The sequence below is a fragment of the Halichoerus grypus genome, chromosome 7, assembly GCF_964656455.1.
Source record: "Halichoerus grypus chromosome 7, mHalGry1.hap1.1, whole genome shotgun sequence".
Taxonomy (NCBI): Eukaryota; Metazoa; Chordata; class Mammalia; order Carnivora; family Phocidae; genus Halichoerus; species Halichoerus grypus.
The window spans coordinates 36,650,754-36,671,993 of NC_135718.1; the positions used below are offsets into that span (position 1 = coordinate 36,650,754).

At 41.5% G+C, this 21,240-nt stretch overlaps 1 long non-coding RNA gene across 1 annotated transcript; it reads left to right on the top strand.

Moving 5' to 3' along the window:
* Positions 1 to 50: 50 nt before the first annotated feature.
* LOC144382559 (uncharacterized) lies at positions 51 to 13,820 on the top strand. The gene is made up of 3 exons (XR_013449709.1): positions 51 to 389; positions 11,656 to 11,742; positions 13,762 to 13,820. It is a non-coding gene; the product is annotated as an uncharacterized LOC144382559 (long non-coding RNA).
* The last annotated feature ends 7,420 nt before the right edge of the window (positions 13,821 to 21,240 follow it).

Consider the following 21,240-nt stretch of genomic DNA (forward strand, 5'->3'; position numbering starts at 1 on the left):
GCAGGACCAGAGCGGCAAAAGGGAGCTGGAAAGTGAATCTGATCTCGGACTAGGCGGAGTCCAGCTCCAGGAAACGGAAACTTCTGCAAGAGCTGAGTGGGGCCCCGGCCCGGCTGCGAAGCCCCCGGGGGGCGGGGGGGTGCACGTTTACAGAGCTCTGGGTGGTTCTGTGTGGAATTTGCAGCTGGCCCTCTGGACTTTGGCCCGGGCTCTCACCTGTCTCGCTAAGCCTGCGTGGCGCTCGAGCAACCTCATTTATTTTTAAATAAAACGACAGGAGATTGTTTAGCGTTATTTTTGTTGTAAGGGTGGCAGCGATGCTCTTTCCAGCTTTCTGCATCCTAAGCTGAAACTGAAGTCCTTGCTTCCCGTCTTCATTGAAAAAACAGGTACAGTGCTATACACAGGTGCCCTTATTTCCGTTGCGTAAATTTAAGGAAATTTGGGGGTCAAAATGTATATACATTTTAAAAGTTGATAGGTATTGCCGAATAGCTTTGAAAAGAGGTTGATATACTTCCACTCACAATTGTGTAAGAGTGCTTGTCTTCTGTGCCCTTGCCAGCCGCACTCACCATAATAAGATTCTAGTAAAGATGGGGGTGGTATTGGGAAGCTAGGCAGAAAATGCCAAATATCAATAAACCTAGATTTTTGTTCCCCTTGAATTCAATCATTCATTCAGTCAACAAATTATATTGGAAAACTGCTAAGAACCAGACATTGTTCAAGGCACTGTCAATATAGTAATGAGAAAACAGACAGAGGACCTACTTTTATGGAGTTATCTTCTAGTATGGGAGATAAAAATTATAAAGAACAAATGAAACATGTATCAGATGGTGCTATGGAGAAAAAGCACAGAGAGGCTTGGAGTGCAGTGTGTTTTGCTAGTATAAATCTGTTGGTAATAGCTGAATAGCTGGTTTCACTGAGAAAGTGGCAACTGAGCAAAAATCTGAAGTGGGTGAAAGAGTGAGCACTGTAGATATGAAAATAGGGAAGAAAGTTCCAGCATGGGAAACAGTAAGTGCAAGCCCCTGGAGGTGGAGCATACTTGGCATGCATGGATGGTGTGGTTGGAATGGGAAGAGCAGGGGAAAAGTCATAAGAATTGAGATCTGAGAGGTAATGTGGTGGGCCTAAAGGCTATCGAAATGTTTTTCTGAAGCAGGAAGCCACATTTTAGAAAAGGTACTGAGTGGTTTAGTGTGGGGAGAAAAATAAACCCAGAATTTCCCCCTTACTAAGGCTTTAAAAAATTTGATAGTGCTCCAGTGTTTGAAAAAATTTTCAGTGTGTTTATCATGTTTTTTCTTCCTTGTTCCCACTTATTTCCCTTCCTTTCTCTTAGCTGTATCTGGGCCAAGAGATTGTCTTTGCTTATTCAGGTTTAAATGAATAGCAACTAAGCAATCAGAGGTAAACATCAAAGGAAAAAAATCTTGGTTATCTACTTATATTGTTAAGAATTCAAATTCAGAAAGACAAAAACTATCTGTAAAGAATTTAAAGAATATACATTTTCAGGAATGAGGAAACGAAGACCTGTTGAGTGGGTGTTGAACATGTTGAAATCATTAGATGGAATTTATATATCAATCTTTCTTTTCACAGAAAGTTGGATTGAGTGCGTTCTTGGGAAAATCAGTAGTGCATTGTCTTTTGAATTTATTCTTTTTAAAAAATATTTATTTATTTGACAGAGAGCGCACAAGCAGGGGGAGTGGTAGGCAGAGGGAGAGGGAGAAGCAGGCTTTCTGCCAAGCAGGGAGCCTGATGCGGGGCTCAGTCCCAGGACCATGGGATCATGACCTGAGCCGAAGGGCAGACACTTAACCAACTGAGCCACCTAGGCGCCCCTTGAATTTATTCTTATCAAGATGTAAAACACAGCAACTAGAGAAAAAGGAAATAAAAAGTGAAACATGGCAACTGATCTAAAATCTGCTTGAGAAACCGAAACTTAAGGGGTGCCTGGGTGGCTCCATGGTTAAGCGTCTGCCTTCGGCTCAGGTCATGATCCCAGGGTCCTGGGATCGAGCCCCGCATCAGGCTCCCTGCTGTTCAGCGGGAAGCCTGCTTCTCCCTCTCCCACTCCCCCTGCTTGTGTTCCGGCTCTCGCTAGCTCTCTGTCAAATAAATAAATAAAATCTTTAAATTAAAAAAAAAAGAAACTTTAGTAATAACTCCTCTAAGAAAGAGATGTAAGGCAGAGTTTCTCAACCTTGGCAACTATTGACATTTGGGCTGGATAATTCTTTGTTGTGGGAAGCTGACTAGTGATGTTTAAGAGGCATCCTTATTTATAACCACTAGATGTCAGCAGCACCCTGCAGTTGTGACAAAAAAAATTATCTCCGTGTGTTGGCAAAAGTAACTTTTTTTTTTTTGCTCTAAGGCCCCAAATCCTCTCCCCTTTTGTGCCCCTCCCCCAGGAATCACTGCTATAAATAATACCCTCATGTATATACCTAATTTATTTGAATTAGTTTTCAGAGCACAGCCTGAAAGACATAGGAGGTGGACTTCAGGTGGGAAAGGAATGGTTGAATACAGATAAAGGGCAGTTGGGGATGGTACTGGAGTTCGGGAGGAGACTTGTGTGAAAGGGTGGATATCAAGGGGAATGTCCCAGAAGGTCTACTCCCTTCAGCATGGACTCCACAGTGGAGGGGGCTATATCACATTTGGCCTGGCTGGGGACAAGCTACAGAGCTGTGGACTCAGACTGAGGGTGAGTCATTCAAGCTGGGCAGGCCACAGGTAGGGGCCCTTAGTCCCAATGCAGTTCCAGTTCTCACATCATAATAGGAATGGAGACATTGGTGGCTAGGGTGATCTCCAAAGAGCTGGAGCCTGCAGTAGCGTGTAGACCGCAATTAGCAAAGACCTGGGCTGGAGTACTTAACAATAGTGAATGGCAGGCGCTGTAGCTTGGCCTGATTTAGGGGCACTTGGAGAAATTCTGGAGCAGGGGTAACTAAGGACACCAATGAGGTCCTGTCAGTCAGTTGCATGAGAGTAACAAGCTCGTGAAGTTCAGCTGTCAGTTTAAAGAGACCACTTGTTAATGCCTAGAGATATTCATGTGTAAGGCTGGCAATGGCATTTTTTTTTAAAGATTTTATTTATTTATTTAGAGAGAGTACGTGAGTGGGGGGGGAGGAGAGGGAGAGAGAGAGATCCCACTCTGAGCGTAGAGCCCATCGCGGGGCCGGATCCCACGACCCCAAGATCATGACCCAGGCCGAAATCAAGAGTTGGGCATTTAACTGACTAAGCCATCCAGGCACCTCTGGCAGTAGCAATTTCAATACTAAAGAGCATCTATTTTCCTAGATTTGCTGGTTGTTGTCGTTCTCTGCAGACATCCAAGCTGTCCCACACTTTAGCGTTACTGAGCTCTGAGAAGTGCAGAGATCTCTCCCAGAGTAGGGAGGGATGGGATAGAGAGATGGTATTGGGTTATAAGACACTCAAGTAACCGTAATCTCTGGAGATTGTCGAACACACCTCACACCGAACATATCACATAATCCAGGGATTAATTTTGTATCAATGAACTCTGCTTTCTGGGTGCAAGTGATGTATAGCAATACCTGGGAAGAGTTGCCTAATAAAGAATTGACTAATTATCCAACGATTATGTACCTTCAATATTTCTCACTCTGGGAGAGTTGGCAGCGGTTAAACTCATTTTAGTGCCGCACAGCATGCTTCCCCAAACACAAGCACTAAAATATCATTCTTGTTAAATAAAATAGATCTCTTGTTTTAGTGATAAAGAAGTTGGGAAGATGGCTTCTACCTAACTCTGACGCCTGCCCTCAATGATACAAAGTTTGCTTCCCTGCAATTTCTGTAGAATTCCAGTAGAAATCCAAAACCCTACCAGATATTTCTGTTAATTCCTTGGGGATTTATATTCTTGTAGATTAGGGATCCCTACCAGGGAATTTAGGGAGCTTCTAGAAGCTGGAAAATGTACAAAAAGGATTGTCCCCTAGAGCCTCTGGAGGCAGTCTGGCTCTGCCAGCGCCTTGATTTCAGTCCAGTGAAACCTGTTTCAGACTTCTGACCTCCAGAACTGTAAGATGATAAATTTGTATGGTTTTAGACTACCAAGTTGGTTGCTGTGGTAATTAGTTATAGCCACACTAAGAAATTAATACATCCTCCCCCAAATCAAATACAAAAATGAAAAAACAGTAACATTGTTTCTTTATTTTTTTCCTTTTAAAAATATTGCTTGATGTGCAATGTCTTTTAATAAAATGTCATAATCAAAGGTGACTGCTACTGATGGTCTCTCAGATCATATAGCAACCTTTTCATGTTTCTTGATCAATACCAGCAAATGACTGAATTCATAGTGCTTCAAACCAAATGACATAAAACAAGAGAAATGCTTGGAACAGTTCGACAAATTAAATTCCAAGCTTCTTTTTGGAGAAAGCTGACTTTTAATTGACTGCATACTTGTTTTACTGTTTTTCTCACTGGATTATAAACTGCACGAGGTCTGGGGAAAATGCTTTCTTCACTGAAGTTAATTACCTCAGTCAACTTGTAGACCACATCTGTCCATTCCGAGTTCCTAGAAGAATGCGCTGGCTCTCCTGACATCTTATGACCACAGTATAGTTTAGATCCATGTATTCATTTCCAAACCCAACAAATCAAGATTACCTAAATAACAAGAATCCCACTCCCTAAGTATACTGTAATTATAGAAGTAGGTAGTAAAACTCTCTAAGCAAAATGGGAGCATAGAAACGGAGAGTAGAACTACCTAAGGGAACAAAGGAAAGGGGACCATGGCCGGGCTGACCCACTATGGGAGCCTATGTTCACTTAAAGGGAAGAGGGGCTATTAGACAAACCCTGTTCTACATGGAGGTAAGCAAACCTAAGGCATTAGAGAGAACCTCTTAGGCCTGTTCCCTTGACAGAACTACCTGATGGTAGGGGATTCCTCAGACATATACCATCTCACTTCTTACAGGGCTATGTGCTCTGCGTTGTACAAGAGGGTAAAGCTCCATCCCAGAACAATCCTTATTGCCAGATATGGGACGAATGAGACATTTTTTCCTGAGAGCCCCTTCGCTCCTCCCCAGCTTGGGCACAGTAAGAAATATTAAGACATTTCACCTTCATTTGCTTTTGTGCACGCAAGACACAGTGGCAAAGAGCACGTGGAATCACACTGTCTGGTTTCAATATTGGACTTTGCCACTTACTGGCTGTGTAATCATGGGCTGGTTGGTTCACCTTTTTTTTTTTTTTAAGTTTATTTATTTATTTATTTTTAGTAATCTCCACACCCAACATGGGGCTCCAACTCATGACCCTGAAATCAGGAGTTGCATGCTCTTCTGATTGAGCCAGCCAGGTGCCCTGGTTCACCTTTCTAAGCCAAAATTTCTTTTTTTTTTTTTTAAAGATTTTATTTATTTATTTGACAGAGAGACAGCGAGAGAGGGAACACAAGCAGGGGGAGTGGGAGAGGGAGAAGCAGGCTTCCTGCGGAGCGGGGAGCCCAATGCGGGGCTCGATCCCAGGACCTGGAATCATGACCTGAGCCGAAGGCAGACGCTTAACGACTGAGCCACCCAGGTGCCCCGTAAGCCAAAATTTCTTACCTATGAAGTCAGGAGAGTCATAGATCTTTCCTCATGGAGTTGTGGTGAAGTGAAATGGAGTAACACATGGAAAGCCTGTCTCACTAAAGAGCATTCAGTAACTGTGGATGTTACTATCACTATTATGACAGGTCCCTCCATCTGTGCAGTGGGCAGTCTGTACTAACCTCCAGCAGGAGCCCTTCCCCATTATAATTTGGGGAATCATGTCATGTCTCTGACTGTGCAGCTGCTGAGGCAGATGCTCTGCTGTGATCTTTAGGCCAGGGCAATCTAGATCTTCCCACCTTAGGACCCAAGTCAGGGAGCCCTGGACATGCCCACATATGGAGCCTGGTAAAGCCTCTTGGGCAGCAGGCATCCAGCCCTTCCCTTGGAGGGACTGACCTATGTGGGGGAGAAGAGATTTTGGAAAGGTGATCACTTCTCAGCTCTCTCCTAGTTCTATATCAGATGGGATGCTTCTAGCAGACCAATTGAGTTTTCAGGTGAATACATTTTCTGCAAGGTACCAGCTCTAACCTAACTCTGAAATAAAGGGATGGAAATGTAAGCAAATACTGAAATAAAGGTTAGAAGGGCTAACAGCAGTGTGTATGCACTAACAGCAGTATGGCTTTGGAATTTTTGTGCATAAAATTATTGCATATAAAGTATTATTTTTTAATTGAAGTATAGTTGACATTAGTTTCAGGTGTAACCATAGTGATTCAACGTTTATCTACATTATGTAATGATCACCACGGTGAGTCTGTACCATCTGTCACCATACAAAGTTATTACAATATTATTAATTGTATTCCCTATGCTTACTTTATATCTCCATAACTTATTTACTTTATAACTGAAGGTTTTCACCTCTTAATCCTCTTCCCCTATTGACACCTAGTAACTGTGTCAGAGAAACAGAGCAAATGTTTATCTTGTGATCACTATGAATTTGGCAGCAGTCCTGGTTCTGTGGGGCTCTGACTTAGCTGATTAAGTATGCAGAATCTTGACCACTATGTCTTTGGCATAAACAGACCTGTGAACTCACAGGACAGCAGCATTAAGGAGAGAGGAAATAGCCAATATAGTGTGTAAATGTGTCTATGTGTATGCATGTGTCTGTGTGTATTTACAAATAGGAAAGAACAATGAAAAAGAAGGAAACTCATTTTGAATGGACAGGGTTTTGATGTGAGGAAATGAAACTTGAGCATAGAACTATGAGTCCAGGGGCGCCTGGGTGGCTCAGTCGATTAGCGTCTGCCTTGGGCTCAGGTCGTGATCCCAGGGTCCTCGGATGGAGTCCCGCATAGGGCTCCCCCCTCCACAGGAAAACTGCTTCTCCCTCTCCCACTCCCCCTGCTTGTGTTCCCTCTCTTGCTGTGTCTCTCTCTGTCAAATAAATAAAATCTTTAAAAAAAAAAATAAAATAAATAATAAAAGCTTTATTAAAGAAAAAAAAAAGAACTATGAGTCCAATATCAGAATTCTAGGACCAGTTCTATGTTTGACAATCTAGATGAGTCAAACTCTATGAGTTGCCTTATCAGTTAAATAAAAGGGTTAGGCTTGCAGCCCTGGCTGCAAACTAGAAAATTCCTTGGGAATCTTTAAAAACAAACAAGCCAAAAAACCAAACTAAACAAAACAAAACAGAGAAACTGACACCTGAGCTAATCTCTAGTCCGGTAAATCAGAATCTCTGGTAGCGAGGCCCGGGCATCAGAATTATCAGTAATTGAAAGAAAGAAAGAAACCACAAGGTAATTTTATTGTGTAATCATGATTTTTTTTTTAAAAAAAGATTTTATTTATTTATTTGACAGAAAGAGAGACACAGCGAGAGAGGGAACACAAGCAGGGGGAGTGGAGGAGGGAGAAGCAGGCTTCCCACTGAGCAGGGAGCCCGATGTGGGGCTCGATCCCAGGACCCTGGGATCATGACCTGAGCCGAAGGCAGACGCTTAATGGTTGAGCCACCCAGGTGCCCCTGTAATCATGATTTAAAACCACTGCACTAGGGGCGCCTGAGTGGCACAGTTGGTTAGGAGTCTGACTCTTGGTTTTGGCTCAGGTCATGATCTCAGGGTGGTGAGATGGAGCCCTGCATCAGGCTCTGGGCTCAGGGAGGTGCCTGCTTGAGATTCTTTCTCTCCTTGTCCCCCTCCCCCTGGGACTACCAAACCAGATCTGTATGTCAAGTCACAATAATCCTGCAGAAGCAGAGGAGAGAGGGACTATGTGTCTGTGAAAGTGCCGGCTGACCACCAACTTGATATTCTAGAAATAGGAACTTCTATAATAAGGACCCAATATTTGGTATATGTCCTTAGTGTCTGCTCAAGTATAAGTTTGTTTCAGGTGTTTTGGTAGTTGTACCTCCTGATGGTCATCGGTCAATGGCCTGTAGGTGAGATCTAGTCCCTTACTTTTCCAAAGCCAGGCAAATACCATCTGGGGACAGACCAGACTCAGAGAACCAGAGGTGCAGAGCTAGATCATACCCATTTCCTCTCAGGGGGTTGGCTGATCAGGTACCCCATTTGGTGCCAAAACTGGAAGCAAATTGGATGTTCTTCAGCAGGTGAAGGGCTAAATAAACTGTGGTACATCCATACAATGGAGTATTATTCAGCAGTTAAAACAAATGAGCTATCAAGCCATAAGGACATGAAGGAACATTAAATGCATATTGCTACATGAAAGACACATTTAAAAAGACTACATATTATATAATTCCAAGTATACGACATTCCGGAGAAGGCCAAATTATAGAAATAATATTAACAGATCAGTCCTTGCCCGAGGTTTAGGGGGAATGGTATGGGGGAGCACAGGATACTTTTAGGACAGTGAAACTCTTCTTATGATACTATAATAGTAGATACCTAATATTATGTACAATACAAAGATGAACCTAATATTATGTACAATACAAAGATAAATACAATACGATACTGTGAACTCTGAACTTTAATTAGGAATAATATATCAATATTGGTTCATCGATGGGAACTAATATACCATACAAATGCAAGATGTTAGTGTAACAACCCAGCAGCTGGTCCTAAGGGTTGACTTGCTTCAAGTTAACACACTCCTTACTTGGTGACCTAAGTCCCTTGACCTACAACAGACTGATTTACTTTCTTTGAGATTTGCAGACCACTGGCCTTGAGGAGTGAAGGACCAGAACTTTCCCAGGCCACAGAAGCCAGCAAGTCTGTTTGAAGCAGTCTCGGCCTCCTGATTAGCCCAGCAATTTTTTTTAACAAAATGTTTTTCTTTTTTTTGGTCACACAAGTGATTTTACTGACCTCCCTTTGTATATCTGTAGATGTTGCCTTCCTTTGCAGAAAGAACAGAGTACTCCTGCACATCACGGAACTAGAACCAGAACCCCTCTCACACAATTCCCTGGCACTAAGATAACTTTTGTAGCTGGTATTGTGGAGTCTGCACATAATCAAGGATTGTTGCAGGCCATTGCACTCCCTTTGCAGATTAACTACCCTACACCCCTTAAGAAACCCCTAAGTGGGGCAGAACCCTTGGAGTTGGCTTTTGAACAAGAGTCCACCTCTGTCTCAGGTTGCCAGCTTCCTGAATAAAGCTCAAATCCCTTTCCAATCAAAAACTTGTGTCTTGAGTAATGGCCTTTCCAGGGACTGGCAGCCGAACTTGGGTTCCAAAACATTAATAATAGGGAAACTGTAGGAGGGGTGAGGGTGTGGAGGAGGCAGGTATATTAGAACCTTGTACTTTCTGTGCATTTTTCCTATAAGCCTACAAGTGCTCTAAAAATAAAGTTTATTGAGTGAAAAAGAAAAAAAACTCTTGTAGTAAGGGAGGTGACTACTGCAATGGGAGCGGGTGACTATGGCCTTAGGGAAACAGCTCTGATCTTAAGATCTGCAAATGTCTGAAAGATTAATCACAAAAGTGTGTGTGTGTGTGTGTGTGTGTGTGTGTGTGTGTGTGTGTGTGTTTATAAATAGGAAAGAGCTCACAGAGTAGGCAGTTAGACAGGAGCCGGTGATAAATAGGTGACACATTAGAAGCCTGAGGGTACAACATCCTGACTTTGTGGCTTCAACAACCTGGCCTTAGGGCTTCCAGCACTCCAGGGCTGACAGACCCAGAGCCACAGGTGCAGAACATGCCTCTCCTCTTCAATCTCTGCCCCAGGGTAACCTATAGCTTCATTATGATTTATTTAAACTGTGGTTTCAAGACACCCACCCCTGTGGGGGAAGGTGGCCAGGATAGTTGCAACAAGAACCTTGTAGGGCCAAAACTCCCCCTCCGAAGTGGTAGGAGGAGTCCCTTAGATGATTAGAAACAACCTCTGTTGGAGAGTGTTTTAACTGATGTGATTTTGGAATATAGTGAGGTTTGGTGGGGTGAGGTCCAGAGCCCACGACCAAGAAAGAATTCTTGAGACGCCTTTGGTGCAAAATGGTGGTTTATTAAAGCACAGGGACAGGACCCATGGGCAGAAAGAGCTGCTGCACCGGGGTTGTGAGGGGTGGCTGATTATATACTTGGGAGTTGGGGGCGGTAAGGAAAAGGGAGTTTTCAAAAGAACTTTCAAATGCTAAAGAGGATCTACAGGGTACAGAAGGCCCTGCCACTGTCAAGCTGCGGTTGTTTTTCCCTCTAGCAAGGCATTAACATTAAGATAGTTGGGAGCTTCCTGGAAGAATGTCACACATATGCCACCCAGGAGGTGGGAGGGTGGGCTGCAGGGTGTCAGCTTGTGCTTTGTCCTCAGTTAGCCTTCTGTTCCCTCATCACTATGACCCATAGCCTTCTTTTTATGTTATATCTTTTTATGTTTTATCTTTTCATGGATAAAAGAAAAGACATCCTTATCCCTGATGCAGTTACCACTTCTGGGCCTGCCCACTCTCCCTTCTCCACTGTCCTTAATAAACTGCTTTGGGCTTGCAACTTTCCTGCTGGCTGTTTTTATTGGAGCGTGGATCCTCACGTAAATCTTTTGTGGGTAATCCAATAATCAACACCTCCGTTTACACAATGTAGACTCTCCCACTGGTAACAGAGCAATGAAAACTAAAGAGAGGGTTCCTGGGTGGCTCAGTCGGTTAAACGTCTGCCTTCGGCCCAGATCATGATCCCGGGGTCCTGGGATCGAAGTCCCGCATCGGGCTCCCTCTTCAGCCTGGAGTCTGCTTCTCCCTCTCCCTCTACCTGCCCACTGCTTGTGCTCTCTCTCGGTCTCTCAAATAAATAAATAAAATCTTAAAAAAAAAAAAAAGAAAAGAAAACTTAAGAGAGAAACTCATTTTTTTAATGGAGGTGTAGACAGGCAAGAAGGAACTGGGTTTCAGGAGCAGGGCAGTGGATGGCAAGATCAGGAAATACCTTTCCTTATTGTCAGCCAAGTTTTGAGAGGGATTGTTTGGCATTCCTATACTTGTTTAAACTTAGGAGTAAGTCAAATTTCAGGGTCCTGTGGGGGAAAAGAAAAATTTAGTCAAGTTAAATTTACAGGTATTTTATTCTGATTGGTCATGGGGACAAATGGTTTGGCTGATCATTTATGAGACAGAATGGGAAATGTGGTGGTTTTGTGTCTAGTTTTGTCATAGGTAAACAAGGGGCCTGTGGTGAGTGTTAGTAATATGGAAAAAGGTGGTTCTTTGCCATTTAACAAAAGACCACAAAAGAAATCGAAATAGACAAGTTTATTACTCAAGGCCTTGAAGCCACGTGGGAAGGTCAAGGCAGGCTGCAGGCAGAGAGAGGGAGGCATCACCTGGGGCACAAGCCTTTATTGTGTCTTTGAATAAAATGCTTTAGGGCTCCCAGGGTAAGGCTGGATTGGTCAATTCAAACCAAAAAGAGCTGGGTTGGGGGGGGTTGGTAAACACCCCCAAGATACGGGAGCAAAGACTTATGGGAAATGTAGTTTTCATTCTGCTGTTGGACTTCGGGGCTGCTTTTGCGTATGTTCACTTTCACTCCGCATCTGTAAATTGTCTTTCCCCAGGGTACACCTTTGCGTGGGTGGCGCTTCCAGGGTCGCGGAATCTTTGCACTTCCTAGGGGCCAGTACTACCGGCTAGGGGAGTGGCGGGTGAGTCCTGGAGGGTTGGCGGAGGGCCAACAAGGGTCCGTTCGGCTCAGGGGTGACGGGGGGGACAGTAGAGGGGACCCCGCAGCGGGACCTCTGGCACTTGAGCCTGCCCAGGGCGGGTGGGGGTGGCCTCGGCCTGGAGGAGGAAGGGGCCGGCGTCCGGCGTGGGGACGGGGGCGCAGGTCCCGGGAGGTTGCAGAATCTGTGAGCAATGTCGCGGCTCCTGCCGGAGCTCTGTTCAAGTTACTGAGCAGCTCTGGGAATGACACTCAGTTTCCCGTTGTGCAGAATGAGAGTATTTTAATACCTGACTGCAACTGTTGGTTTAATACCAACCTGCGGTGGTTCTGCGCTGTTAACGTATATGCTATATATATTTAGATTTTTGTCATCAAGAGATCTCACTTCCATATTGGAGGTAAGTTGGTTGTTTCCATGTTAAGAGAATAGGAAAACTGAGGCTCAAAGGTAAAGTGATTTACCCAAGATCACACAGCCAGCAGCGATGGGAATCTAGTTTTCGATCTGTTTTTCTCTCCATCTCATGTTCTTTCTAATAAACTGCCCTGCCTAAAACCCAGCATTGTTATTCATAGCATTGAGCACTGATAGTGTCTTCACAGAATCCAGGAAAATAATATGGGGACTGAATAATTTCTTGGCCCTTGTGTTTATGGGATTTTTTGTTATTCTTCTGAGCCCTTGGGTCAGGCAGCACAATTTCTGGGCCAGGTCTGCCCTGTCTAGCTTTTGTCTTTGGAGGCCTTCATTTGAGTTTGTAGATGGCCAAGCCCTTGATTTTTTGGGAAAGTATGACCTGAGAGTCAGATTGGGAGTCCTGTTTGAAAGTTCCAACCATATTTAATTTGTCCCCATGGCTCAGGTCCCAGCTCTTTTAAAGCAAAACAGCTCTTGAGGTAAGAAAGAGTAGTCCCCAGGAACCTCACCTGGAAGATCACTCCTTGATCTGAGTGAGACCTCTCACCAGAGCTCCACACAGAGACAGAAGGGTCCCAGGAAAGACTATATCCTAAAACTGACAGGACAAAAGTAATTCTCGGTCCTCCTACAGAATGAGCAATGCTTAGGTGATGTCACCTTAACCAGAAGTCATTGCAGGCTGTCCATTGATCAGCTTTAAGAACTGAAATAAGGCTAGCAGCATGAGCAAAGGGTAGGCAGCACAGCTGAGGGACCTCACAGGAGGCTTGGTGAGGACACAGTTCGGGAAAAGGAATCACCAGCCACAGAAGGAGAAATTGCCCTTCTTGTTCACCCTCATCACTCCCTTTACTCTGCGCTCGCTCTATAACCTAGAGCAGTGTATCAATGGTCTTTCTATTCTGACAGTAAAAAATCAAATAACTAATGCATAAAGACTTTGAAGATTTTAAAATTTTGCCTTTATTTAAGAGGTGAAAAAGAAAGTGGACCAGAAGGTAAGTGATTTGTTTAGAGTCACATGATTTATTAGTGGCATGCCCAGAGAACTCCTTGCTGTCCCCCATTAACAATGATGTCACCTCAAATTTTTTATTAAAAGATCTTTTTGAAAAACCATAACCAAGTTAGAATAAACAAAGTACCCCACCGCTTTTCAGGGGATGCTGATGAGGGGATGCTAACCCAAGGGCCAAACATTGTTACTAGGCATGCAGAGAAATAAAGGCAATGTCTTTCCTATATTGTTCTTTGTTTAATTAGTTCTCAGTGATTTTTACTTTTTTTTTTTTTTGGTCACTAGAGGGCAAGATAAATTCTTCTTAGTAGGAAATTAGTCGGAAATGTTTACATTCATTCAACAAAAAATTGCATTCTAAGCTCTCTGTGACCAGAGTCAGCATAGACACTGGGTGCTCCTCCACAGGCTCTGTCCTGCCCTTAGGGTTGAAGGGCCCAGACCACAGGGGCTTTGTATGTAGCTGCTGTGTGTGTGTGAAGCTTGCTAGGCAGATAAGCCTGAGAACTGCACAGCTCACCTGGTTGCATAGGACCTCATTTTCTTACCTTCTTTCCCAGCTGTACCTTTACAGTTCTCTTCAGTTTTCCAAGGCAACAGGAAATGAACGAATCACAGGTGAGTTTATTCCTGCTTTGTTTCACTGTGGTTTTTGTGAGGTTTGTAAGGGAACAGAAATTAAAATAGAAAAATAGAAATAGATGAAAATCAACATCAGAGACCCTATAGACTATCAGGTCAAGAGCTGAGCAAAGTCAGCATATTGATAAATCCTGGTCCTATAAAGTCCCAGAGTTACCAAATTTGAGCTGCAAGTTTGCCTCTGATCTTTCTGACAGCAGAGGAGAACCAGAGAAAAAAGTCTTTTAGGGCACTAAAATGCTGGCACTTCTGTAACAAATTATCAGAGACTGACGGCTTAAACAACAAATACTTATTTCTTATAGTTCTGGAGTCTGGTAACTCCAAGATCAAGATGCCAACCTATTTGGTTCTTAGTGAGGACCCTCATCCAGTTTGCACATGGATCTCTTCTCATTCGCATGGTGGGGAGAGAGTAGGTGGCAAGCTCTCTCATGTCTTTTCTTCTCAGGGCACTAATGACCCAATTACCTCCCAAAGTCTCCATTGTCAGATACCATTACATTGGGGATTAGGGCTTCAACATATGAATTTTGGTGGCGGGACACAAGTGTTCGGTTCATAACAGAGTTCGAGTACATAATTTTCTAATGGTCTTGCTGGGTCCAGCGGTATAGAATATCTGGAAGAAGGCTGAATGGCCTACATGTCCTTTAAACAGCTCTGCATAAATATTTCCCTCACCTAGACTGTGGCACTATACGTGTGACTGCTACTTAACCCTGCTCACTTGCCAGCACTTGGTGTTGTCAGACTTTAGACTTAGTGCCAATCTAACTTCTGAGAAAAACTCGTTTTAATTTGCATTTCTGAGATTACTAATGAGCTTGTACATCATATATTTATTGGCTTTTTAAAAAAAAAAAGATTTTATTTATTTATTTGACAGAGAGAGAGAAAGAGAGAGAGCACAAGCAGGGAGAGTGGCAGGTGGAGGGAGAGGGAGAAGCAGGCTCCCCGCTGAGCAGACAGTCTGACATGGGGCTCGATCCCAGGACCCTGGGATCATGACCTGAGCCGAAGGCAGTCGCTTAACCAACTGAGCCACCCAGGCGCCCCTATTTATTGGCTTTTCATTGCTTTTGTGAAAGACTTCATTTTTAATTTTTCTATATTAATTTTTAAGAATACTTGATATATTTTGGACAGTAATTCTTTGTCTATTATATTTGTTGTGAACATGTTCTCCAACTCTGTCCCTTGACCTTTACCTATACAGAGTCTTTGGCTTTATTAGAGTTTTATATTTTTACATAGACCAATCTTTTGATCTTTTCCATTTTATTTATTTTTCAATTTTAAAATTCTTCCCTAACTTAAGATAATTTAATATTTAAAATTTTTGTTTAATTAATATTAATACTATTAAAAATATTTAAGCCTTGAACCAATATGGAAATCGTTATTGTAGATAATATGAGGGAATCTAGTTTTACCTTTTAACACATGAAGTACCAGTTCTTTTTTTTTTTTTTTTTTAAGATTTTATTCATTTATTTGACAGAGACACAGCGAGAGAGGGAGAGAGGGAACACAAGCAGGGGGAGTGGGAGAGGGAGAAGCAGGCTTCCCGCTGAGTAGGGAGCCCGATGCGGGGCTCGATCCCAGGACCCGGGGATCATGACCCGAGCCGAAAGCAGACGCTTAACGACTGAGCCACCCAGGCGCCCCAGTACCAGTTCTTTACTAATGTTTTTCTCAATGAATTATAATGCCACAGCTATCCTGTATATTACTGTGTCTGCATGCATCTGTTTCTGGCCATTCTAATTCATTCCATTAATCCTTAATTCATTCTTCTTTAGGTTCATCTTGTCCTTTCTCACCTTTTTTCTGTCCTACTGGATGAAACCTGGCATCCTTACCTTGTGCCTGGTTTTCAGAGATTACTTAGGAAGTATTAGCAGACCCCGGCGTAGTCTCTTTGGGTTTTGGTACACACCAGTTACCCCATTAAGTAAGTTTCTTCCTAAACCTTAAGTTGTAAATGTCCATTACACTTAGTGGTTTTTCTAGATCCCTTAAGGATTGATTTGGTTACTAATTTGATTTCTTAGATGGTATATAGTTTTTTTCAGGTTTTCTGAACTTCTTGGTTCAATTTTGGGCACATTTATTTAAAAAATTGTACATTTTTTTTAAGTTTTCCAATTTTTTTGCATAAGTATGTTTAAAAGACTTGACTTAAAATCTTTAGTGAATGCTAATTTTTTTAAAAGTATGAATGCTAATTTTTTATTCCAATTTTTATCAGTTATTAAATTTCACTTTAATATAGAAGCTGCTGATTAGAAATGGAAAAACTGTGGTCTGGCTAGTCATATATCTGAAAGCCTAAAATTATAGCATGTGGATATAGGATTGATATTTTTTTTTTTTTAAGATTTTATTTATTTATTTGACAGAAATTGAGAGAGAGCACAAGTAGGCAGAGCGGCAGGCAGAGGGAGAGGGGGAAGCAGGCTCTCCACTGAGCAGGGAGCCCAACGCGGGGCTCAATCCCAGGACCTTGGGATCATGACCTGAGCCGAAGACAGGCACTTAACCAGCTGAGCCACCCAGGTGCCCCCGGATTGATATTTTCAGTTGGTGATAGCATTCTTGAAATGCTTTGCCAGGAGAGGACACAGAGTTGCCATAGTGATGCCAACCGTTAATATACACCAAGCTATCATGGTTTTATGTATTTTTTTATCTGTGTGTGTGTGTGTGTGTGTGTGTGTGTGTGTGTATTGGGTAATGCATTCACGTTGGAAAAGTCAGTACAATACAAACAATATAAATAGAAGTGAATTCACACTCCCATGTCTGTCTTTCACTGCAAACTCCTCTTGTAATTATAGGGAACAAATTTTGTGTATGTCTATTTTCTCCATTTTTTTATTATTTATTTATTTATTTATTTTTAAAGATTTTATTTATTCATTTGAGACACAGAGATACGGAGAGAGAGAGAGCATGAGCAGGGGGGAGACAGAGGGAGAGGGAGAAGCAGGCTCCCCTCTGAGCAGAAAGCCCGACGCGGGGCTCGATCCCAGGACCCTGGAATCACGACCTGAGCCGAAGGCAGACGCCTAACCATCTGAGCCACCCAGGCGCCCCTATTTTCTCCATTTTTTTAAATGCAGAGACAAGTAAATGTGATTTTATAGCTATCTATCTGGGTAGATAGATATAGGTATGTATATAAACTATATACACGTAAATATGCATTTCTACCTTTTTCTTGCATGTGTTTACATGTATATATGTGTGAATATATATATACATGTGTATTAATGCATGTGTATATATGTGTGTATATATGTATGTACTTATTTTTAATCCTTCTTAGCCAAAGGATATAAGCATACCATAAAATAACCTGTTCTTCACCTTAATTTTTGCATTTAAGAATATATACTGGAGATACTTTGAAATTAGTACATAGTAAAATTTATGTAGTTTATTTAAAATTTTTTTTATAGAGATGGAATTCACCTTTTTAAAGTGTTCAGTTCAGGGATGCCTGGCTGGCTCAGTCTGTAGAGTGTAGAGCATGTAACTCTTGATCTCAGGGTTGTGAGTTTGAACCCCACATTGGGTGTAGAGATTACTTAAAAATAAAACCGGAAGGAAGGAAGGGAGGGAAGGAGGGAGGGAGGGAAGAAGGAGAAAGAGTTCAGTTCAGTGGTTTTTAGTATTTTCACATAGTGGTGCAGTCATCACCAGTATCTATTTTCAAAACATTTTCATCATCCCAAAACAAGACACCGTACCCATTAGTAGTTACTTTCCTATTTTGCCTCAACTCCAGGCAAACACTGATTGACTTTTGGTCTGTATAGATTTGCCCATCATGGATATTTCATGTAAGTGGAATCATAAAATCTGAGGTCTTTTGTGTCTGGTGTCTTTGACAGCATAATGTTTTCAATGTTCATCCTTACTGTAGCATGTATTAGTACTTTTTTTTTTTAATGGCTCTGTTATGTTATACAGATATATCACATTTGATTTATCCATTATTTTGGACATCTGTGTTTTTCCCACCTTTTGTCTATTATGAATAAAGCTGCTTTGAACATTTATAGACAAGCTTTTGCATGAACATATGATTTTAGTGCTGTGGGTATATACTTAGGAGTGGGAGTGGAGTTGCTGGGTCATATGGTAACTTTATATTTAACTTTTTGAGGAACCACCAAACTGTTCGCTAGAGGGGCTGCATAATTCTGCATTCTAACCAGCAATATATAAGCATTCCGATTTCTCTACATTCTTGACTCACTTGTTATTGTTCATCTTCTTTATCATAGCCATTCTAGTGGGTATGGAATGGGATATCATTGTGGTTTTGATTTGATTTTCCTGGATGATTAAAGTTGTTGAACATCTTTACATGCACCCGTTGGCCATTAGTATATCTTCTTGTGAGAAATGTCTATTCAAATTCTTTGCCCATTTTTAATTGGTTTATTTTCTTATCATTGAGTTGTGAGAGTTCTTTATATAAACTGGATACAGACTGTTGTCAGATACATAATTTATAAATATTTTTTCCCATTCTGTGGATTGTCTTTTCACCTTCTTGGTAATTTTTTTTTTTTTTTTTTTAAGATTTTATATGCCCATTTGAGAGCTCGAGAGAGAGCTCAAGAGAGAGCACAAGTGGTGGGGAGGGGCAGAGGGAGAGGGAGAAGCAGACTCCCCGCCAAGCAGGCAGTTTGCCATGGGGCTTGATCCCAAGACCCTGAGATCATGACCTGAGCCGAAGGCAGACGCTTAACCAACTGAGCCACCCAGGTGCCTCTTGGTAATGTGTTTTGAGGCACAAAAATTATTCTTTTATTGATGTCCAATTTATCTTTTCTTTAGTTGCTCATGCTTTAAGTGTCATACCTATGAAACCATTGCCTAATCCAAAATCTTGAAGATTCAACCCTGTGTTTTCTTCAAAGTAACAATTTTTGTCTTAAAGCCTCTTTTACTTAATATTAATATAGGCCTTTCTAGCTGTCTTTTGGTGACGTGTTGAGCAGAACACTAGGCACAAGTTACCAATGCTGGGGAAGACTGACCGTGTTGGAGACAGCAAATACCGTCACTATACCAGCCTGCAGGAATAGAAGTTTAAATACTTCTGCCCACCGCATCTTGGTATCAGAGTCACCAAGGAAAACACAACAGAGTCAAGCACTGGATGGAATAATGCTTTTACACAGTTAGAGAAGAGATAGAGCAAGATAAGTTCTGATAATATGCCACTGGTCCCCAAAGCTAGTCGGTGCCCCCAGCAGCTGACACGGCAGTTGGCCTATGCACCCCCCTCTTATGCCACAACAGGAGTCCAACCCCACTATTGTGGAGTCCAGAATATTGAAAGCTGAGGTGGTGCCAGAAGTGCATTTATTACATGCTTAATCAGAAAGAAGGAACACTTAAATACAAGATATTCCCACAGGTGAATGGTTTGTACCGGCTGTGTGGTCTCTGCATCTCTGTGTAAGGAAATGTTCCAGGCCCAAGGCTCATTCTTATGCAGCTGAGTGGGGGTTGAAAGACTACACGCACGAGACTGTCTTTCTCATCAGTTTTCATGGTGTATCTCTGTCCATCCTTTCATTTTCTGTTTATGTCCTTAGATCTCAAGTGAGTCTGTCAGACACTGTTTACCAGGATCACGTTTTTGTTTTGTTTTTATCCAGTATGATATCCACTATATGCCTTTTAATTAGAGTGTTTAATCAATTTATATTTAGTATAATTGCTGATAGAGTAGGATTTAGGCCTGCCATTTTCTTATTTGAGTTCTAGATTGTTTTGTTCCTCTGTTCCTGCATTACTGCCTTCTTTTCTGTTCGATAGATATTTTTTAATGTACCATTTTAATTCCCTTGTCATTTCTTTTGCTGTATTTAGTTATTTTCTTGATGGTTGTCCTGGGAATAACAATTAACATCTTAATTTTTAACAATCAAGTTTGGAATAATATGAACTTAATTTCAATAGCATATAAAAATTTTACTTCTATATACTTCTATTCATTCCCTTACTCTCCCTTTGTGTTTTTATTGTCATACAGATTATATCTTCATGTATTGTGTGGCACCAACACATTTATATTTTTTCTTTACAAAGTGTCTTTTAAATCGGGTAGGAGAAAAAAAGAATTACGGATAAAAATATATTTATACTATCTTTTACTTAGATAGTATTACCTTTACCAGTGCTCTTTGTTTCTTTGTGTGGATTTGTGGTACTGTCTAATGCCCTTTCATTTCAGCCTGAACAACTCCCTTTAGTATTTTTTGTGAGATGAATGTGGTAGCAATGAATTCTCTCAGTTTTTGTTAATCTGTGTATGTTTTGATTTCTCCTTCATTTTTCAAGGATAGTTTGGGCCTGACAGTCTTTTTCAGCACTTTAAATATGTCCTCCCTACTGCCTTCTTGCCTCTGTGGTCTCTAAAGCAAAATGACCTGTTAATCTTATTGAAAATCCATTGTACACAATGAGTTGCTTTGGTCTTGTTGCTTCCAAGACCCTGTCTTTGACCATTAACAGTTTATGATGTGTGTAGTTAATTGATTTTTGGGGGTTTTATTTGTAGTTTGTTCAACTTTGTGGATGTGCAGGTTCCTATCTTCCATCAAGTTTGGGAAGATTTTGGCCATTGTTTCTTCAGCTGTTGTTTCCTCTCCTTCCTCTTTTCTCTTTCTGGGTCTCCCATTATGCATATGTTCATACACTTGATGTCCCACAGGTCTCTGAGGCTCTGTTCAACTCTTCATTTTTTCTTTCTGTTATTCAGACTAGATAAATTTAGTTGACCAGTCTGTCTTCCATCAAGTTTGTTGGTTATTTCTTCTGCCACCTCAAATCTGTTGTTGTGCCCTTCTAATGAATTTCTAATTTCCAGTTACTGTATTTTTTAACTCTAGAATATCTTTATGGGTTTTTTAAAAATAATTTTTAACTCTTTATTGGTATTGTCTACATAGAAGGACATTGTTCTCATACTTTTCTGTAGTTCTTTAGATGTGATTACCTTTAGTTGTTTGAACATATTTAAAATAATTGATTTAAAGTCTTTGTCTAGCAAGTCCAATATCTGTACTTCTTTAGGACAATTTGTATCAATTGGTTTTTTTCCCTATTGTATCAGACATAATTGCTTGTTTCTTTGTCTTGTAATTTTTGTTGAAAAAAAGAAAACTGTCTATTTTAAATAGTATTTAGTGGCTTTCAGAGTCTCTCCTCCCTATTGTTCATTGTTATTGCTGTCATTGTTATGTTGCTTAGTGGGATTTCTAAACTGATTATGTAAAGTTCTATTCTTTATCATGTGCAGCCACTGAAATCTCTACTCAGTAGGTTAGTCAGCTAATGATTTACCAGATTTTCTCAAATGCCTG